Source organism: Larus michahellis, chromosome 4 (genome assembly GCF_964199755.1).
Source record: "Larus michahellis chromosome 4, bLarMic1.1, whole genome shotgun sequence".
Taxonomy (NCBI): Eukaryota; Metazoa; Chordata; class Aves; order Charadriiformes; family Laridae; genus Larus; species Larus michahellis.
Genome location: NC_133899.1, coordinates 44,530,264 through 44,550,759, shown reverse-complemented (window position 1 = coordinate 44,550,759; position 20,496 = coordinate 44,530,264). Strand labels below are relative to the sequence as shown.

The 20,496-nt window shown below is 34.8% G+C and overlaps 1 protein-coding gene across 14 annotated transcripts in view; it reads left to right on the top strand.

Annotated features, from left to right (window-relative positions):
- Positions 1-20,496, top strand: part of LRRC4C (leucine rich repeat containing 4C) — a 567,176-nt gene that overhangs the window by 438,224 nt on the left and 108,456 nt on the right. For all 14 annotated transcript variants that reach the window (XM_074584311.1, XM_074584306.1, XM_074584296.1 and 11 more), the window contains 2 exons: positions 18,427-18,512; positions 19,644-19,782. The gene's annotated coding sequence lies outside the window, so the exon portion shown is untranslated. The remainder of the gene's footprint in view (positions 1-18,426; positions 18,513-19,643; positions 19,783-20,496) is intronic.

Below are 20,496 nucleotides of genomic sequence, written 5' to 3'. Positions count from 1 at the left end.
TATGGCTGCACTGTTTTCTTTTGAGCCACTATAGTATATATAGGGAAAAAACAAAGCTTAGAAGGAAAAATGTGTCTTGTGTAAAGTGTGAACGTGGTCAGAGGTGCTGTGTCAAAATAACAGACTTGTAATCAAAAGGAGCCGTGGCCATTGTTTCAGTTCTGTTGTCACCTCTAGGTCAGCGTATGGAGGACATTAGTAACTTTTTTCTGATAGTGACTGTGTGCAGGTACTTGTGGACTCTGGCGTTCATGCATACACAGCAGAGGTTTTAAAAAGAGCTCTGGTGCCTTGAAATGACTTCTCGGAATGAGTGTCTGTGGCAGTGCTAAATGTTTCCTAGCAGAGAAGTGCCATAGGCACTTTTAATTGAATTTAGGAGCTGATAGAAAGAGGCAAACTGTATGCTGAAATCCTGCTGTCTATCTGCAGCACAAGTCTAGCAGACAGGAACAGCAAAATCTTCTGACATTCAGTAAACCTCGTAAGAGGTCTCCGGAGGGACTGCTTCTAGGAGGTGAACAGTAACCTTTTCTCTGTGGGTGTCACAGTCTTTGTCTCGCTGCAAAAAACGCTAGCCAGTGCTCTAAACTTGATGTTGCCTATGACACTGGCATCTTTCCCTTGAGAGGTAAGATAAACATGCTAATCTATTTCATATAGGTGATAAAGAATGCTGTCTTCTTGTTGGGGTAGATGGAGAGTTTCCTCTCGCTGGCTTACTAGTAAAGGGTTTTCTATACTGTTACCACTGCAGCAATGCATATAATGTATCCCCATTCTCTCATAACATAATTGTTGGCCTGCCACTCCATATTGTAAATTGCTTGGGAGAAAAGCACTAGTGTTGTTGCAATTATAAGGGAAAGAATGGGTGCTATCCTGCAGGCGACTTGTAAGAAAATACTAGAATAATGTATAGGTCTTTTCCTGCAGGTAGTTTTCAGTCGTCTGAAATTCTGCTAAAGGGATTAGGAATGTTGTCCCAGGAGTACTTTTTGTGGTTTTGTTTTTAATTAAATTCTGCTCAGCTGAACAAAATAGTACACAGTATTTATCAGATACTACAGGTGAGATTTTTCAAAAGCAGACTTTGGAAATTTTGAAAATATAACTGGAATTTTGCTGAAACTTTCTGCTCCTGAAAATGAGGAAGGCTATATTTTTATAAGCTGTACTATTGAGTACAAAATCAGGTATTTTGATGAAGGATATCAGGACATTGTTCGTGTCACTTATCCATAGCAAAGATGCATCCCAAAAGCTACTTTGCAATGAAAACCAAAATATTTTTATGTTATCTGCAAAATTAATGTAATAGTGTCTGAGAAGTACTTTACCTGTTCATTCCTGCAGCCACTGACCCTGGAAATCTGGGGGAATCCTTCTCGCTGAAACATTATATCAGGCAGAACCCAGTAGAATTCCTAAAAATGGAATGTTTTCCATTAGATGTTATAATTGTGAAAAATTTATTAATACCAGTAACAATTTGGGCCACCTTTTTGGCCCTCTTTGAATCAAATCAGTCTATGAGAACAGAAGAATCAACTTCCTATACTTAAAATTGGAAAGCTTTGTTATTGGCACATCTGGACAGTTCTCAAGATTATCAGAAAAAGAACAAATAAGAAATCTTCCTAAGTGCACTGCAGAAGTCTATTTTCCAGACTAGACTGGTATAATTTTGAATAATTGGAAGTAGAATAGCTGGTTATCAGAATAACCCATATAGTCTGAATGTCCATGTACCAGCTGGTATTTATGCGTGCTTTAAGCCACACACTACTCAACTAAAATTTTTTACCTATACATTCTGCTGTTTTGATTGTAATGATTGGGAACATTTGCAGTCTCTCATGTTCACTTCAAAGTTGGTAACTTTATCAACTCTACATATGCCAGATACTGCTCTGCAGCATCTGGCTGTTAAGCTGTTTAATCTCCCTGGGAGAATCTCGGTTTAAATCCATGAGTAACAGTCATATAAAAATATGTCCAAGACAGATCCCTTTCAACTTATGTAGCTTTTGATATTGGTGTGCGTAATCAGTCTAGTTCTCAGAACTTTGTAAGTACTTTTTAAATTTTTTTTCCCCCTGAAACTTATCTGGAAATAAGCTTGTGGTTTAAATATGTAAAATATTTAGTTGGATTTTTGACCTCAGTGAGAGTTTGAAAATATTACTTATTTATGTGGTTTCATCTTGAGATCTTCAAGAGACAGAATTTATGGCATCAGTTCTTTCATGTTTTAGAGTCTTGCTGCTTTGACATTCATGGTTGTGGAGATCAAAACTATACCTGTGTCTTGAGTAGATAGTTTAAAACAACTATAAAAAGCTTGTACATATATATGTATTGGCTAAATCCACTGGATAAATTGGTAGTACTTTAATTTCGTGAGAGATTACATGAACATAGGAAAAAATTAGTCAATATCTAGTATTATTGTTACCTTTCTAATGGTAGTTTTAAAAAAATCATTAAAGCTGAAACATTTACCTTGTTTCTAGATTCTAAAATTTCACTTTGCCCTTTTAGAACAATCTTTATTGTTTTCCTGACAGTGCTGCAAAAGGGCTTCTACCTGATTGAAAATAGCATAACTATTTGTTTGGGTATGCCAGGAAAATTAATCTGTTCTACACTTAAAATAGCTATAGAACTTAATTGGGGGAAAAGTGAATACTTTTTATACAAAACAGGTGTTTTTATTTAAAAACATTTGAATTTTAATTAGCTCATTTAATTTCGTATTTTTAATTTCAGATTTATTTTAAGTCAGTAAATTATTTTTTTTTAATATGTTGATCTACATTTCTAAAACTACATCACTCTTAAGTTCTTACCTCTTAGTTTTTCTCTGCCTTGTTTTCCCTTTCCCCAAAGTAAAGGAAAGTTTTTGCTAAAACTTTTATTTTGCAAAATTAATTTTAATTTTTGCAAAACAAAAACCAGTGTTTTTTTTTTTAAAAAAAACCTTGAAACTCTATTTTTCCCTTATAGAGGAAACCTCTTCCCTGCAAAAATGAACACATATCCATTGAATAAGCAAATAATTTAGACATTAGCAATTATATGATCCAAACAACGAAAGAGAAGTTGGGAAACATAATTAATACAGCCCATTCTGTTGCTTACATGCTGAAGATTTGTATCCTACAGTAATTCTCTCCTCACCTATTACACATAAGGTGCACGGATAGTTCTGACATATGTCTCTTGAAGACATAATAAACAAAAGTCAAATTCTAATGAATCTAAATATTCACCATTACAGATCTGATTTCTTTTATAAAGGAGGTTGGAGTAGGGAAAATAAAAAAGCAGCAAGCCAAGAAAGGTGGGGTAGCCTTTAACTAGTACAAGGTTTTGGTGGAATATAACTATGCAAAATGGCAACGTGACCATAAAATGAACCTTCACACCCTTTCTTGTAAAAGGCAGTGCAGTTTCAGAAACTGCCTTTTAGTAGTAAGTGCTCCTAATACACAGATCCAACAAGCGCTGAAAAGGCAACTTGCAATAATGTCTTCTCATTGCAACACACTACATAATATTCATGACTAAAAATTTGGTTATCACATCGTTCCATTTTGGGGAAGGGGGGCTGTGGACAACAACACACAGAAAAAGACAGTTTCTGTGTACCAAAAAATTTTGAAGAGAAACTTCACCTGAGAACTGGTCAGAGCACATATTATATATGTTTGTCATCATCGCTATATATGTTTTTCTTCATCACATCATAGCTGCTTCCCATGTCCATTCAACATTACATTGGTATTTTTTTCAAAAGAGCAAAGAGTTATAGAATTGTCTAGGTTGGAAGGGACCTTTAAGATCATCAAGTTCCACCATCAACCTAACACTGAAGAAAATCATCACTAAACCATGTCGCTAAGCACTATGTCTACCTGTCTTTTAAATACCTCTAGGGATGGTGATTCGACCACTTCCCTGGGCAGCCTGTTCCAATGCTTGTTCTCACTGTGATGCAACATTTTTCACTATTTTGTATATACTAACAGAGAGAGATTTACTTTTTGTTACAGTCACCACCATTTGATGTGAAAGATATGACCTCAAAATGATTGTTAGATCAGCTATTTTTGATCATATTAGAAATCATATTATTTACTGGGTATGCTGTAAACATTTTTAATTCATTGAATACCGACTAAAGAAATTTTTCTTTTTTCTCATTTTATGTATATCAATGATCTTTTCATGTTTTTTTTTCTATTCTTATATTTATTATCAGTCATAATAGATGTTACAGATTCATATTGTGGTTTTTAGTATAAGATTTACAATGCGCATGCTAATGCTGTCTAGACTGTTTCTATTTAAATTGTGAGATTGTGACCTACTTTCATCTCTGTCTGAGCATTTGCAGATTCTTCTATTCATGTCACATTAATTCGGCCAAGTTTAATGATGGTCCTGCCTCATTAGCTGGACTTGCAGGACACATATGGGAGACCTCAACCAGGCCAAAACTCATTTCTCAGTCATGCCAAGAACGTATCACCTTACTTATCCAAGCCTTTGTGACCCATTGATCTCAAGTAAATATTATTCTTAATGGTTGCAGAGATATATTTCACAGAGTTTAACAAAACTACATAATGATGGTCTGTCCATCTGTATTTTTAAAGATGAGTGACTAATATCCATTCTTATGCATGCAGATGCAAAAACAAGAATTGAATTTTAATGCTGACTTATTTTTTCTTTGAGTATTGAATAGAAGAAGATCTTTCACTTTTGTGTCTTGATGCTACATTTGATTGCAGCTTTTGCAAGAGTTTGATGCCTTTTGTTCCTTTGTAAATGTAGAAATGTCTTCAGTCTTGTTTGCTGCTATTTGCAGTTTTTCTTACCATCTCTAAGGTAGTTAGTAAAATAGAAAGCACGTCAATATATTTCACTAAAGAAAACTGGAGGGTTTCAGATAGCTGTCCATGAAGGCATTTGTCAATTCAGTATTTGGATCCTCTGCAATATCTCAGCAATTTAATAGTGAAATTCCGTCAAACTCTTCTTAAAATAATGCAGTATTATCAGCTTCAATTCTCCTGTTGTTTTCATAAGCTATACTGCTTTAAATATTAATGTCTGCATGGTATGAAACATAATATTTTTCAATTATGACTGGAGAAGAAGATAGAAATGATGCCTCGAGTTACACAGTTGATAGTTTAAGTTAACAATAATAAAGTTTTATGGGTAACTCCTTATTTGATCTTTCTGTCCCCAAACTTATCTGTTTTTATATATATACTTAGGGGTGGTTTTCAAGGTTGAAGAGTGAAAGTATTGCATCTTAAGATGGTAAATCTGACTTTCTGCCTTAGTTGTCAAAATTTTGTGTGCTTTGTGGAGATTATGGTTCCATAGCAAGATTTAGTTTCAGTTATTGTTGCTGCGCTACACTGCGCAATACTTCTGACAAGGAGCAATATACGTGCAAGATCTGGAAAATGTCCTGAAAGTTAGGTGGTTAGGCATTTAACTAGTCTTGCTAACGTGCTTGCATGGATTGGAAAAAAAATTGAGAATAACACTTTTTGTGACTTTAGTTATACAGAAAGCTGAAAATACAAAACTGATATGGATCTTCAGAAAGCTGATTGTGAAATACATAAATACTCCTTGCCTAATCAGATGTTCTAGGTGTCATCACTAATTAATAGAATGTAAGTACTTTACGGGGACATCATTTGGATATAGGAGTTGTTCAAGATGTAGCCTATTGCTAACTTATCAATAGGAAGTCTTCTTTATCTCAGCAGATGTAGTCCTCCGTACAAAAGATTCATACAAGAACTGTAGACTATTTAAATCCTCAGGTGGAACTCAAGGGGTTTGCAAATGGTTGCTAGGCATTCTGTTGGGTTTCTACACCACTGTGTATTGTACTGAAGGGATAAATTAGGAACACTGATAGTAGGAGTCCATATTGAGATTGAATTTATTGTATAGTTACTGATATACATACTGTATTCAGCACACAGTTTTCTTCAGTACACAGCACACGTTGCTTTGCTGTTCAAATTAAAGAAAAAACACAGAATCCTAAAATTAGAAAATAAACACATTCTCATACAAATGCTTTTAGTACTTCAGAATCTCAGTGCTTTTCACTGAGGTTATTAAGTCTTCTTCTTAGTTTTTTTTTTTTTTTTAAGGAAGTATATCTAATGTGAATATTTTCCATAGAAATCTTCTTGAATATGAAATAGAGCTGCTAGGAACATAAGTTAGTATCTCATTGTGTGAGGGTTGTATTTGGACTAGATATTCCAAAAGTGAACGTACATTTGCAATTAGATATGACTCACAGAGCATTAAAACTCTGCAGTGAATTAGTTTAATTGTATATAAAACACAAGAAAATGTAGAACTTCAAATAACTTTTCTAATAGCAGAAGAAAAGCTTTCCTCCTCCATAGTTAAAAGGCCTCTGTCATGTTAACATTACCATATTAACTGAACAAACAGAAATCTTTAAAGCATTTATTTACAAAACTGCACTTGAAGTCGAAAGTCTCCCATCAACAGGAGATGGGACTGAAACATAAGAAGGCTAAATGATTCATTCAAGTAGTTCAAGAAATCTGGGATTTAGTAGGAAATGGAAGCATTTCCAAATGCGAGCCTAGGATGGTAAGCTGTGTTTTTTGAATAGCACAGCTCTCAATACCCTGACTGACCTTTGATTTGTGAGTTGGGTTTTACAAAGTTTTAACTTCTAGTTTGAAAATATTATTCAAAAAAAGTCATTGGGATGAACTTGATGATTTATCAATGAATTTATTGCTTGGAATTACAGATACTGTAATTATTGCATTTAATGATTTAAATACTAACACATTTGGAAAATTGCATAGAACATAAGATATTCAGAATTCTTTTCCTCTGTGCTTTTTTGGGAAAACAGTCCTTCCTTCCTATTTTTGTCAAGCACTCAGCAAGTGCCAATATCAGAAGCTTTTCCTAACTGCCCAGAACAGTATTGAATGGTTAAGTTTACAAGGTTATATTTGTTTTCATTAATTAATTTCTAAAATAAAACTACAAAATGGAAAACGGTTTAGACCTCAGTCCTGTACAGGTAGATATGCAGCTTCCTCAACTGGTACCATCATAATGTAAATGTGATGCCAACTGAATGTGATATATCATTCTTCTATTTAGATAGTATGACCTAAACGATATGCTCACGTTTTCTAGTTATTTTGTGATCAATTATGATGTAATGGGTTGGCTATCAGTAGGTTAAAGCCATTTGTATTTTCCACTTTCTCTCCACAGACTTTTTAGGTATTAAAATTCAGTTTTAGACAATACATGCTCTTCATTCTATTTAGGATTAAAAAATTCATGTATTGTAAGTACTGAAAAAGCTTGCACTGTAGGATGATTCTCAGCACTAATGCTTTTATTAAACCCAGCAATATACTTAAAGAGATTTTCAACCAGGTTTTATTTTTTCTCCTTATAAAACCCACACAGGCATTTTCAAGGGAATGACAAAGACATCATTGCAAGTAATGGTTATTTGTACATTGTCATGCATCAACGTTGTCACTTTTCAAATGTAGCATAAAGAGTTGAAAATCATCAGTCTGAGTCATATACAGTGACATTTTTTCTCACATCTTCACTTTTTGCTATAATATATATTATGTTTATTTCTCCCTTTCCTAAATTGATGATCCAAATTACAAGTATTACAGGGATCTGGGTATCTGGTATGCGTTGGTCAGAACATTAATACAAGCAAGGATATGAATTTAAGCAAGTATGATTACAGGGATGGTATGTGGTCTTTCATTCTTGTAAGACCCAGTACTGTGTTTAATACAGTCGCTTCAAATGAGAAAAAGGAATGAAAGCCAAACAAATCATAATGTTAAGTACAGACAGAACCATCTGAATAATAAAATAATAGCTGTGTTGCTAGAATGATTTGTCAATTACTTAACACTGAATCTGACAAAGCATTGCAGAATATGATGTAGGAAATAACCCTGAAGTACTTGAAGAGGTGGACAAAACATTTGTAAACTGATTGACGTCTTCAAAAGTAGTTTTCAAATGTGCACATGGCAATCTTGGCAAACTGATTTTTTATTGATACGTTATTTTATAAATTCAGATTGTGTATCTGTTAATAATTAAAATATCGAGGTTATTGAAAGGGTTTACATTTTCACCTTTGAGTTTGTGCAGAGCTTCCTCATTTTGAAAGACACAAAAACATGAGTCCATGCATTTTTTTTTAGGTAGAGATACAAAAATAATTGATCTTCCAACTCATCCTTTTTACAAAGTCAAAAAGGAAAAGTGTACTGTGGTCAAGTTCAAATACGTTTTTCTCTCTTCACTTCCTACTAAAACCAAAATTGAAAAAATAATTTCAGACCAAAAGGCACATTTTGTTTGATCTGAAATACAATGTTATATTTTCGTCAGGATTTCTGAGGTTTTTAATGAAATTTTAAATTCAACTTCAAAAATGAGCTATTACATATGGTGACAATGAGGAGAAAGAAGGTCTAGAAAACTGGCATTTCAGAAAGAACTGAAGCAACTGACATTGAAAAGAAGAGAAGGATGAGGGATGGAAATGGGGAAACAATACAAGTTTCCAGCACATGAAAAGTTTTTGGAAATGAGAGTAATCCATTCTGACTGCGGGCAGGATATGTAGTGGTTTTACACTGTATCAAATTTTTCCATGTTTAGTATTGACAATCACTTTCTAATAAAGACACTGAAATATTGGACCTTAAGATAGTGGAAAATCTATTGCTAAATTCTTTCTGAACAAGTTAGAGTGCCTATCACAAAGGATGGCAGTTTGCCTTGTAAGAGAGGTAGAGCAGTGAATTTTCTAAATATTCTAAATAGATGGGTTCTAGAGCCAAGGGAAAGACTTGACTTACAGTCAAACCTCATAAACTTACTTTATTTCTAAATTTTAGTGTTTCTTCTTGTATTGGTATTCAAAGTACAAACCTGTTCTTAGTTTTGAAATTTTGAAGACTGGTTTGTACTACGCCTCTCACTTGAAAATAACGATAATATATTTCTGCTTTTTACAGACTCTCTTTAGAGTCTCACAATACAAAACAGCAGTGATTGTCCCATAGACTGCAAGAATGAATTGTTTTCCTTAAACAGCAACTATAGAAGATAAATTAATTAAACTGGTGGCTTAAACTAATGATGATCACTTTCAAGAGGCAAATAAATTATTTATTGTCATCTGGGAGCCAGTCCATGAGAATGAAGTGCAAGAACATCACAAAACAACTCTGAGCTAAATATTCTGAATTTTTCTCCAAGGGAAACAAATTGATTTTTCCCCTGAGACTTACTTCATACAGATCATTAGAACATGGCAAGTCTGACAAGCAGATGTGTGTAAATCAGGTGTTTTTCTCCGATTCTAGTGGCAAGGCAGCTATTTCTAAATTCAAAGGCAGGTTATGGTTTTGCATGGAGGGAAAAAATTGCACATTTATGAGATATCCTTAAATGTGTTTTCCTCCCAGCACCACATATTTTTCATTTGAGTGGCAGCTGAAGCGAAGAGTAATATACTGAATTAAGTGAAGGGTTAAATGAAGCAGTTAACTGTTCTTTCAAAGACAATGAAAGAACAAGGCACCAAGAGTGATTTAGAACAGATGGATGTTGACCCTTTTCTGCATGTGAGTCAGAGCAGGAGAAGCAAATGTGATCACAGAAGGTTTTCCTCTGCTTCTTTTTACAGACCCTTGAGCTCATGTTATGCAAATTCATGTAACTTTCATGTGTGTAAAACATTTGCATTTCCCATTGGGAAATTCTGGGGAGCCTAAGAAGGAAGGAAATATTCTTCCCTGCCTAGCCATCTTGTTACTAAGATAGCTACCACAGCTTTATGACTGTTAGAGGCCATGCTTCCTATTTTGATGTACATTTCACACTTTCCCTGATAGTTAACTGCAACAGAATCATGGATAGATAGAGTTTTTTGGTATCGTGCAAAGCACAGATTTCCTGGGCTTGATTCCACAAGTGAAATTGTGCTGGCTTTACAGCTGTAAAGAAGCAGGTAGTATTTTACCTAAATGTTTCAGGGGAAGTATACACATCCCAGGGATGGCTTGTCCCAGTTCAGCTCATAAAGGGCAGCTTCCATTTGTATTACTGTGGTAAAAACTGCAGATTCTCATATCTGGTAGACGGGCTAGTCTGTGCAGAAGGTTACTAAGCATGGGTTTGTAGTCTTCAGTAGGGTGCAGAGTAGTTGTACAGCTCTTAACAGTGTCATTGATAAAAAGGTTTTGTTTTCAGTCTTTGAATTTGTGGCAAATGCATGTGGCATTAGTATTTCTTCATTTTGTCTTGTACTTTTCTAGGAACTTGAGAATTATTCAAGGATGAATTGATTTGCATGTATCAGAATTTAAGATAAGACTGGAAAATGTAGGAAATGCTTGCATAAAATGTGCGCTTTATAATTTGAGGTCATACAAATACAAATGTTTGGAAAACTCTGTGTGTAACTTTTTTTCTCCTGCAAAGTGCCATTACATAGCAAGAGATTTGAGTGCCATTAGAGGGGTTATTGAGGGCAAGGAGAAAATCAAAAGTTGACTCATGCATTTGCTGGGTTTACCTGGAATGGGGAATATGCAACTTCATTTATTTCTGTTAGGTGATTTGAACATTTTGGAACTTGAATTACAATCAAGGTTACTCTGCAGTTTGCAGAAGTTTGTGGTTACATATTCTTAAAGCTAGAAATTTTTCTCAGCCTCCACCTTCTCCCTCGGTTTTCTTTTGTTGCTCTGAATTAAGCTGATTTTTTGCTTTAACTCATGCAGGTGCCAAGAACAATTAACAGAGGTCAGTTTATAATGATATGCATGCAAGTTAGTCTTGCGTATTTTGTCCTAACAGCTGTGTTCTGGAGGAGGTACAGGACTGTACTTTAGAGTTATGAAATCTTTTTTTTTTTTAATAATTATAATCAGTTTTGATTTTTTTAAGACCTCATGTGAAAATTGTGATTCTATTAAGGGGTTTTATTGACTGTTATTTTGAGAGCTAAAACCAGCACATCCTAACACTTTAAATAGCTATTTAGTATAAATCATGTACAATCCAGTAGCCATAAGTCTGCTTATGCCTACTGCCTAAGTCACTGCTCTTCAGTCTCACAGGTAGTCTTCCACAGGTCTGTGGTTATGTCTTACATACATGGAAAAAAAGGTGAAAAAAAGGTATACATAGCCAGAAGCATATTCTGCTGCATTTTCCATCAGTGTCATCTTTATTGAAGCCTGGACAGAGAAAGTTCCTTGACGAGACAACATTAAATAAAAGATCCTTTTGGAGGTCTTTACAATACACGTTTTTTCTTGTATACAGGTAATAACAAATGAAACAATTGGGTCTCCTTTTGTTCTAGTTGTCTAATCAGTTGATTCTCTTTCAGTTTCCCTAATGCTGTGATAGTGCTGGCAGGCAGCATAGAAAGACTTTGGCAGTGTGAGACATTTTTATTGCTTATCTGAACTTTGGCACAAGTATGACAGTTGCCAGGAAATACCCCAATTTATATGCTGATCCCTAATAGAGTTTTCATGTCTTCTGATAATTTCATTTTCTCTTTCCTCATATGAAACCTGTTGAATTTTATTAGTATCTCCAAGTTATTGTATCTAGGTTAATGTTTAGAACCATATTTGCACATGAAATTATTCTTATTCTGCTCATAAGGAGCAGACAAAGTAAGTGTGTGTGTATACATAGATATGTACGTATGTATGTATAAACAAGTAGGTGGAAGTATAGCCGACAGTGATTTTATATAAGTGAACTAGCTTTTCTAGTGAAGGTAATTCTGACAGTCATTGTGTATACTTGCTTGAGCAAGTCAAGTAGGAACTGGCCAATAATAGTTAGAAATATCTTTAGGACATATTTGGCTTCCCATTTCAATAGACATGCACCGTGCTTGGCCCCAGACTATCTTGCACTTCTGTTTTTTCAAGTATCATTTGAAAGCAGAATATTTTGATAAACTCAGTACAGAATCATAGAATTGTCCGGGTTGGAAGGGACCTTACAGGTCATCTAGTTCCAACCCCCCTGCCATGGGCAGGGACACCTCCCACTAGACCAGGCTGCTCAGCCCCATCCAGCCTGGCCTTAAAAACTTCCAGGGATGGGGCTTCCGCCACCTCCCTGGGCAACCTGTTCCAGTGTCTCACCGCCCTCATGGTGAAGAACTTCTTCCTAATGTCCAATCTGAATCGTCCCATCTCTAGTTTTAATCCATTCCTTCTAGTCCCACCATTACCCGACATCCTAAAAAGTCCCTCACCAGCTCTCTTGTAGGCCCCCTTAAGATACTGGTAGGCCACTATAAGGTCTCCTCGGAGCCTTCTTTTCTCCAGACTGAACAACCCCAACTCTCTCAGTCTGTCCTCATAGGAGAGGTGCTCCAGCCCTCTGATCATCCTCATGGCCCCTCTCTGGACACGTTCCAGCATGTCCATATCTTCCTTGTAGTAGGGGCTCCAGAATTGGATGCAGTACTCCAGGTGGGGTCTTAGTAGATTCATATTCTAAGATTACCTATGACTAAATCTCATAGTTTCTATCATTTTATTTGGATTAAATCTTTTACTTTCTCTAAGAAAAAGAAACATATTCTATTTTACATATCAGTATACTAGAGAAACCTTTACATATTTTTTATCAGTATTAAAAAAAAAGAAGTTGCTGCATTTTATCTTTCATGAAACTGCTTTTTAGCCTGACTTCTAATAATTCAGAAACATGTATCATATCTAATAACAGCATAAATTTATGTAGGCCAGATTAGGCCTATTTCAGTTGGGTAGGCCAGATTAGGCCAATTTCATCTGGAATGATCCAATGTGATTTGAAATAGAAAATGCAGCTACTTCTGACACACTTAAGTAATAGTTACACTGTACCAGATGTAATTTATGTATATTTTAAAGACTGGAATTTGAGACAAATTTTTCTATGTTGGATAATTTCATTCCTTCTAACTTGATTTTCAATATTGAGTGTGTCCAGGACACCAGAGAATCACAAGGTACAGCAGGATATCAATAAAATTCACAGAAAGTAACCAGATGTCCCACAATTCCCAGTTGATAATTTTCATAATGGTCATCACTTCTCTTAGCTAATGTTGCTGGGATACTGGAGATACAGGTGTTCTCTGTTCATTCTTAATTCCTTGATCCCTCCTTTTCTGTTTCTACAGTTGCCTCTTCAGTATTTTCATTCTACATTTAAAAGTATAATATTTCGTTCCTCATGAAACATTTCTAGTGCATAGATTAGCAAAGCTGATGCTGTTTTTACCTCTGACATCATATAGAAGCTTCCCATTTACCATACACTGTCTTCGCGATGGCGAATTCAGCACCAATGACAGAAAGGTGGCGTTCCAAGCTGTTTCTCTCTCACGAAATAATGTGGGCATGGTCAAATACCAGAACAGATTGGTCAGAGAAATTTTGGGCTCTTTTAGGTGTTCAAGGAAGTGTCCTGAGCCACTTGCTCTAATTAGCCTTATTTTGAGGAGGAGACTGGACTGGATGGCCCTTGGAGTTCCCTTCCAACCAAAATGATGAGGCTTTAATTTGTTCCCTGTAAAGATTAATTTAAAAAAAAAAAAAAAAAAAAAAACGAAAAACAACAACCAACCAAACAACAAAAAAACCCACCACAAATACTGTAGACAGAGCATCACATACTGAAATAGTATATTTTCTCTCTCTTTTATTTGTCTTTAACTTGCTTGGTTGTTCCATAAAAAGCGTAAAGAGGGTTGGGTTTTTTTTTAATACTAGGTTTTGCTAGAAGACATTGGATAACAATTCTGAATGTTATGAAATATTAATCATAGATGGTACAGGGCTTACTGAAATAAATGGGTTTGTTAATGAAGATATGAATATATAAATGCTTTCTAGTTTTCAGTTTGATATTCATCCTGACCTTCCCATACCACCTTTTTCAGCAGCTGCATTACCCTAAATTGCCAGCTTACTGTTGTTCTCAAAGTATTCAGTGAGGTAAGAAATGGTCACACTATGAGGAACATGCTTTGTGCTGCTTAGACCATGAAAGTTTAGTTCAGGTCCTTTGATACCACTGTCTCATGTGTAATGACAAAAAAATTACAGTGCAGGGGTTGAATTCTACTTATGTTATTGTATTCTGCCTACTAAAATTTTAAAAGAAATTGAACAGGAATGACAGTTCTTGTTCTTGGTGTGAAAATTCTCTGTGGTACTAAGATGAAACATTTACCAGAAGTTACGAGGTGGGTACATTTTCATGGTCTGTAAAACGGCTCCTATGTGATGAATTTAGACACATCGCGATGAAAAGACCTGCATGAATACACAACTTAATGGGGTTTTTTTTGTTAATTTGAAGGTAATAAGAATAATAATAAGTAGTAAGAATAATAAAAAGTAATAATAAGTAATAATAAGTAATAATAATAATAAAACAACTTATTAGTTTATGGTTGGGTTTTTTTGTTTGGTTGGTTTTTTTTAAATATTGTAATGTCACTAGCAAATGGATATTATTGATAGGGGGGCATGATCATTAGCTCCTCTGTTAGTAGTTTCCCAGGAAAAGCTCTGCACCTCAATCATTATTGATCAAAGTATTGATTTAACAAGGAAAATTACAGTGTGATTTGTATCCTGTTATCCACTGTGTTCTAAAAGAAGCATATTAGCATGAGTGAAGTCTAGATAAGGTTTGGTAGTGCTGATACCAGCTGCTCGAAGGTCTCACACAGGGCTTGTTCCAGTGGCGGTACAGTAGTGCTTCCTGACGTGATAATGATGTTTCAGAACTGTTTCTCTGAATTGCTGCTAAAGTTTGACTTTGAATTTTTTTTTATTCTTGACTCCCAGTCAGAAGTTTATTTTTAAAAATAAAATTAAAAAAACCCAAACAAACCCAAAGCTAAACAGAGTACTGCTGTATATGGGTAAGGAAGGCAGAGAGGAGCAGAAAAATTGAAGAACTTATCACAATATTGCAATCATTTTAAAGATGGGGGAGTGAAAAATGAATTTACTCGCGATTTAATTTTCTGCAAATACTTGAGGAAGCAAATTTTAGTTGAAATAACACATATAAAGTTTTGTTAATATAAGCTAACTTTCAAAGATATAAAAATTGTTTTTAATTATTTATAACCATAACTTGGTATTTTCTTAATGAAGAATTTCAGACAGCCGCCTTTGTCTGATTGACTCCTCTTCAATTTTATGTGCATGTGTTTAAAGCTGATGCCTCTCTCTTGTCTCCTTACTTTGCTGCCTTATTTCTTTATGTTCTTCCTGGGTGATTTTAAATTTTTATATTTATGCCTTCTCTGGCCTTCAGATTCTACCTTCTCTTATTAACCTTCTAACTCAGTGCAAAGTGTTTTGCTGACACCCATACCCATACAACTCTTTGCACATTTAACCTGTTCTTTGCTTGGATCGTTTTCTCCAAGTCTGATAGAGGTGGTTGAATAATATTTAGTGAGTACTTTACATACAGAATTCTGACTCCTTTTCAGGAAGCCTTTACAAATATGTCTTCATTTGTAATGAATGAATTTTGTTGGTTGTTAGTAACCAGTTGATGATCCCCTAGCTTGTGCTGCCAGATCCATTGCACAAACAGCAGAAAACTGTTCCTGGATCGTTGCAGAGGTATTTCCTCAAAATGACCGTGCCTCTGCAATCCCTCTCAGTGCTCTTCAGCACTGATAATGTGCATGTTCTCTGCTGTGCATCACGACAGTCTGAGTGACACACTGCACAATGAATAATAATGTGTCATAGCTGCAAGTAGTTAAAGCTTCCCTCTCACTTCTAGCACCTTGCCTAACAAACTCCTCTCCTCCCACACAGTTTTGTGACAAAGAGCTGGGATATATTTACATACTTGCTCTCATTTAACCAAAGCAGAAATCTGTGCTGTTCTAGAGCTTAGCATACAAGGTCTTCATCAGTATGGTTGCCCTATAAATACACACCTTACAGAATCAAATCCCAAAGGTGGGCATGGATATAATATAGAATTAGCCCAGAGTAAACATTAATCAATTTGCTAAAGAAGGAATGTATAAGATGCAGGCGTTTGAAGTTTTGTGCAGCAAGGTAGGGTAGGTATCTCAGATGTTTTCTCTGTCTTAATATTAGCATATTCTGGAAATAAATTTGAACCTGTGAGTATATCGTCTAGTGTATTTTCTCTCTGCATAGAATCGGTCTGCTCATTATGACTAGTTTTCGTTTGTTTTGGTGCTTGGGTTTTTTTTTCCACTGACCAGCAGACTTAGTGACTGACGCATAATCTTGCCATACACTGCCTCCCACCTAATATCATAGTGACAAGGTTTTCTTCTGCTCAAAGGAAGTAAGAAATAGAAATTAAGTCTTTTGGAAAATGGGATAGCCACTGATACCTTGGTATGATGAAGCTGACTTGAATGGTGCTGACTACCTATAAGAAATACTCCTTATCCTTGTAGCTTACACGTTGGCATTAAACATTTAGCACAAGTTATTTTCTGTTATATTAGCAAACAAACAAACAGTGTTCTTGTTTGAAAGACTTTTAAAGATGGAGACATTTGGGAATTAGGGGATTAATGCACTTAAGCAACAACTGTAAATCACAGAGCATTCCAATGCACATATTTAAACACCTTTTAAAATCACTCCTAGAGGCTTTGTTTGTGGAATAAAGTCAGGTTTAGTGATGTTTTGTTGTTGTTCAAAAAAGTTTAATGTCAGCTTAACTTCAGCAAGCTGAAGTTCTTATGTGAATAATAAGAACTTCTTATCTTAAACACATTAATTTCATGGGAACAATGCCAATGCCACTCTGCCTACAAACAAACAGAAAATCCTAGACTATTGAGTTCAAGGACCACGCTTCACCTACCTCTCATTCCAGTGTATTTGTTTGTAGATTTAACAAGCATTTACTTTGCGATAGCTACAAGCTACATTAATTTAGAATACATATATGAGGAATTTTCTCTATGTTTTAAGACACAGATGTTTGACAACATTTTGTTTTATGAAAATGTCCATTCCTACAGTGTCTTTGGCCATAAAAAAACACACTAATAACAAAATTTAAGCATTACCATATGTCATGATAAACATGATTGTACACAGATACATATATGTATCTGTATAAAAGGCAGAAACAAACTGATCATTCTTATATCTGGGGTAGTCATACACGAAATGAAACAGCTAGTTAAATGTAATTCTGTGATTTTAATAACTTTTGAATTCTTAAGAGAATGTTAAGGGAAAATACCTGTGTAAAAAATAATCACTTTGGAAGATTTTATTTATTGATTTTTTTATATCAATAAATATCAGTTGGTATATTGATATTTTGTTTATTTTTGTTTTCCTAAGAAAACTGGGAGAGAGGGGAGGTAATTAAAAAAAAAACCCAAAAACAAACCCCAGAAAATTATCAAAATAGGAGTAGCTTGATGTTATCAGTATTTTTATTTTAAAGCTCATTTTTCTTTATCATATTTCTGGGGAAAGTTTTTTATATGAAGTTGAAACAGCTTTATAACCTTACTTTTGGGAGAGATTGCATCAAAGTTGTACTTTGAACCTAAATATCTCTCCTCTTCTAAATTTCTCTTCCAGAAAAGGAATTCTAGTAAAATGTACTGTATGTACTTTAGGACTACAGATGGTTAATTCCTGCTTCCGGATCTATGCCTTCATATATGGAATTAGTAAATGTGTCTTCCAAAAGTGATGATTCATTTAATTTGGCTCATCTTTGGAGAATGCATTTTAAATGGAGCTGGATTTAACAAAATAGCTGTGTCTGCTTTTGAAAATAAGACCTACTTGAAACATTTTAAATGAAAGCCCATATCCCTTGACTTCCTGCTTTTCATCAAATGTTATTTGTGAGCAATTTTTGGAAAATTTAAAAACTTCAGCCTAGTATTCTAGTTTTCTTAATATTACCCCTACTTATTGTCCAAGGACTATCAGTACGGTAAACTTGGGTGCTAGTAACACTTATTAGCTCTTAAATTATAAGTAATTTTATTAGAACATTGAAGATAAGTTCCACCTACATGCACAAAGGAATGTAAAGCAAATATAATTTTAAGGAAGTGCAGTTTCAATCTAAGCTACTGTAGAAGGTCTGAAAAACACCCAAAAAGCAATTGGTACAAGTGTTGACGAAGTCCAGACTCCTGTGTATCACCTCTTGGGGTTTTTTTCCTACTCCCAAACAATCCTATAGTCGTATGTGCAGCTTCTTAAAATAATGTTTCTTTTCTTGCAGGTGTTTTATCCTCTTCATCACCAGAAGTAGTTCCCTTAACAAGAAACTCTTCCCTAGATCTGAAAGTTCAAATCTGATACAGTAAGGTGAGTTTTGATTTAAAACTGTACCATACACACTGGGAATGAAGTCTGGAGAGATGGTAGGAAAACTGTCTAAAATATCATTGATTAAAAAAAAAATTATATATATATAAAATATACACTTTAAATAATCGTTATTCTTGTCATCATTTTCACCAGTTGTGACTGACAGGATTTCTAAACGTCTTACCAAGATTTCTAACATACAATCGATAAAGAATGGAAAATGTTCTCAAGCACAAGTTCCTTTTAGAACTTCTCAAAGAACCCTAATGGGGACAAAGATGCTCATTTGTATTAAACTTGTTTCCTCCTACTGTCTCCAAAATATAGTTATGTTTTCCCCTTGTAACCTTTCCAGGAATAAGTGCAAATCCAATGCAAATGGGTCTGGGCTATTCTTCCACTTATACTACTTTATGAAATAAAAGTTATGGAACTACCTAGTATGGAATATTCCCCTATTCTCTTTAGAATTGACATCATATTGGACTAAGACTATTGGTCTGTTCTGGAATAGCAGTAGCCAAGTAAATTCCAGAAGAATTTCAAGAGTCGTTATTGTCTCAAAGGTTTTCATTGACCTCTTTAAGATAACACTGAAAGACAATTAGATATTTCACATTTCATATACTCTTTAAATGATGTACAATTTTAATGGGAATGTGGAGATAGAAGAGAGAGCTGAGCACTGGGTGAGCAAAAGGTGAAGACTGGTATTTTAATTTACTTACACCATATTTCAGAGCACTTGTGAGTATAAATATGGTGCCTCCTGTCTCTTCATTGCTAGGTCCTAAATAGTTCCCTGAGTTTTTCAACCATCCAGTTTGAGTCAATGTCTGTCAAAGTACAAAGTACAAAATTTATATCAAAATGCATTCAGAGATCTTAAATTATTCAATATCAGATATTGGTAGATATTGGTAGATCAGATATAGGGTACAGAAAAGAATGATAATTATTTAGAAAGGTGGGGGTTCGCCTTCTCTGCTACCTTATTTTTCCTATTTGCCTTGCCTGGTGTTATGGTGGTTATGGTGTCACAACCGTGAAGCTTTATGCTCCCTAGTCCAATTAATGGTGAGTCCATCCTGTTTAATACGTTCACTAAGTATTATTTCCATTTTACAGGTAGGGTGACAGGTGTGTAGAGAAATCACATAATCTATCTTGAGATCATGCAAAGACTCTGGAAATACAATCGCTGTGAGTCCTGGCTACAACACTTTTGATGTCCTCATTACTGGCCACAGTCCTCCAAGCTTTGACGGTAAGAAAATAGGTTCTTATGTATATTATATGCATTATAGTATTTCAATCCTTTTTAATTTGGATAAATCTAAAAAAGAAAAGTTTCTGTTGTTTTCCAGTGGCCAAGGATATGCCATTAGTGATTTAAGAAGAAAAAGAGAGTTGAAAAACATTGAATATAAAAAGTACATGTGGCTTTTTTTATAAAGACCAAAAAGGGCTAAGTAGAAATTTGTCTGACACATAAAAATGATGTCTAGATTTTGGGTTTAGAGGATGCTGAAGATATTTAGTTGAAGTAATTTAGTTAGAAAGTTATGAGTACCTGAAAACAGATCTTGAAAGTGCAAGTTATCTCCTTGACTAATGTTATTTGTACCATGAACTTTTTTTTTTTTTTCCATTTTGGCAATTATCTCCATCAAAGATCTCTTTGCGTACAACATTTATTTTCCTCGACAATTTATTGAAAGCTATAACTTTCTTTGGGATCTTGCATGGTTAAAGCAAACCATTATCCTTTTTGCAATGAAAATGTAGAAATCTGTTGTGTTACTTTTTCCTTGGCTCAGAGGTTAAACTGAAGGTCTTTTCCCCATACCAGGATTTCCCTTTGAATATATGCTAACAATGAGGACAGGGTAGAACAATATGGCTACTAGGTTGTTTCTCAGTAATGTTTTGAAGGATACGTAGTTAAGATTTTATTCTCAATAAATGCAAATTGTATTTT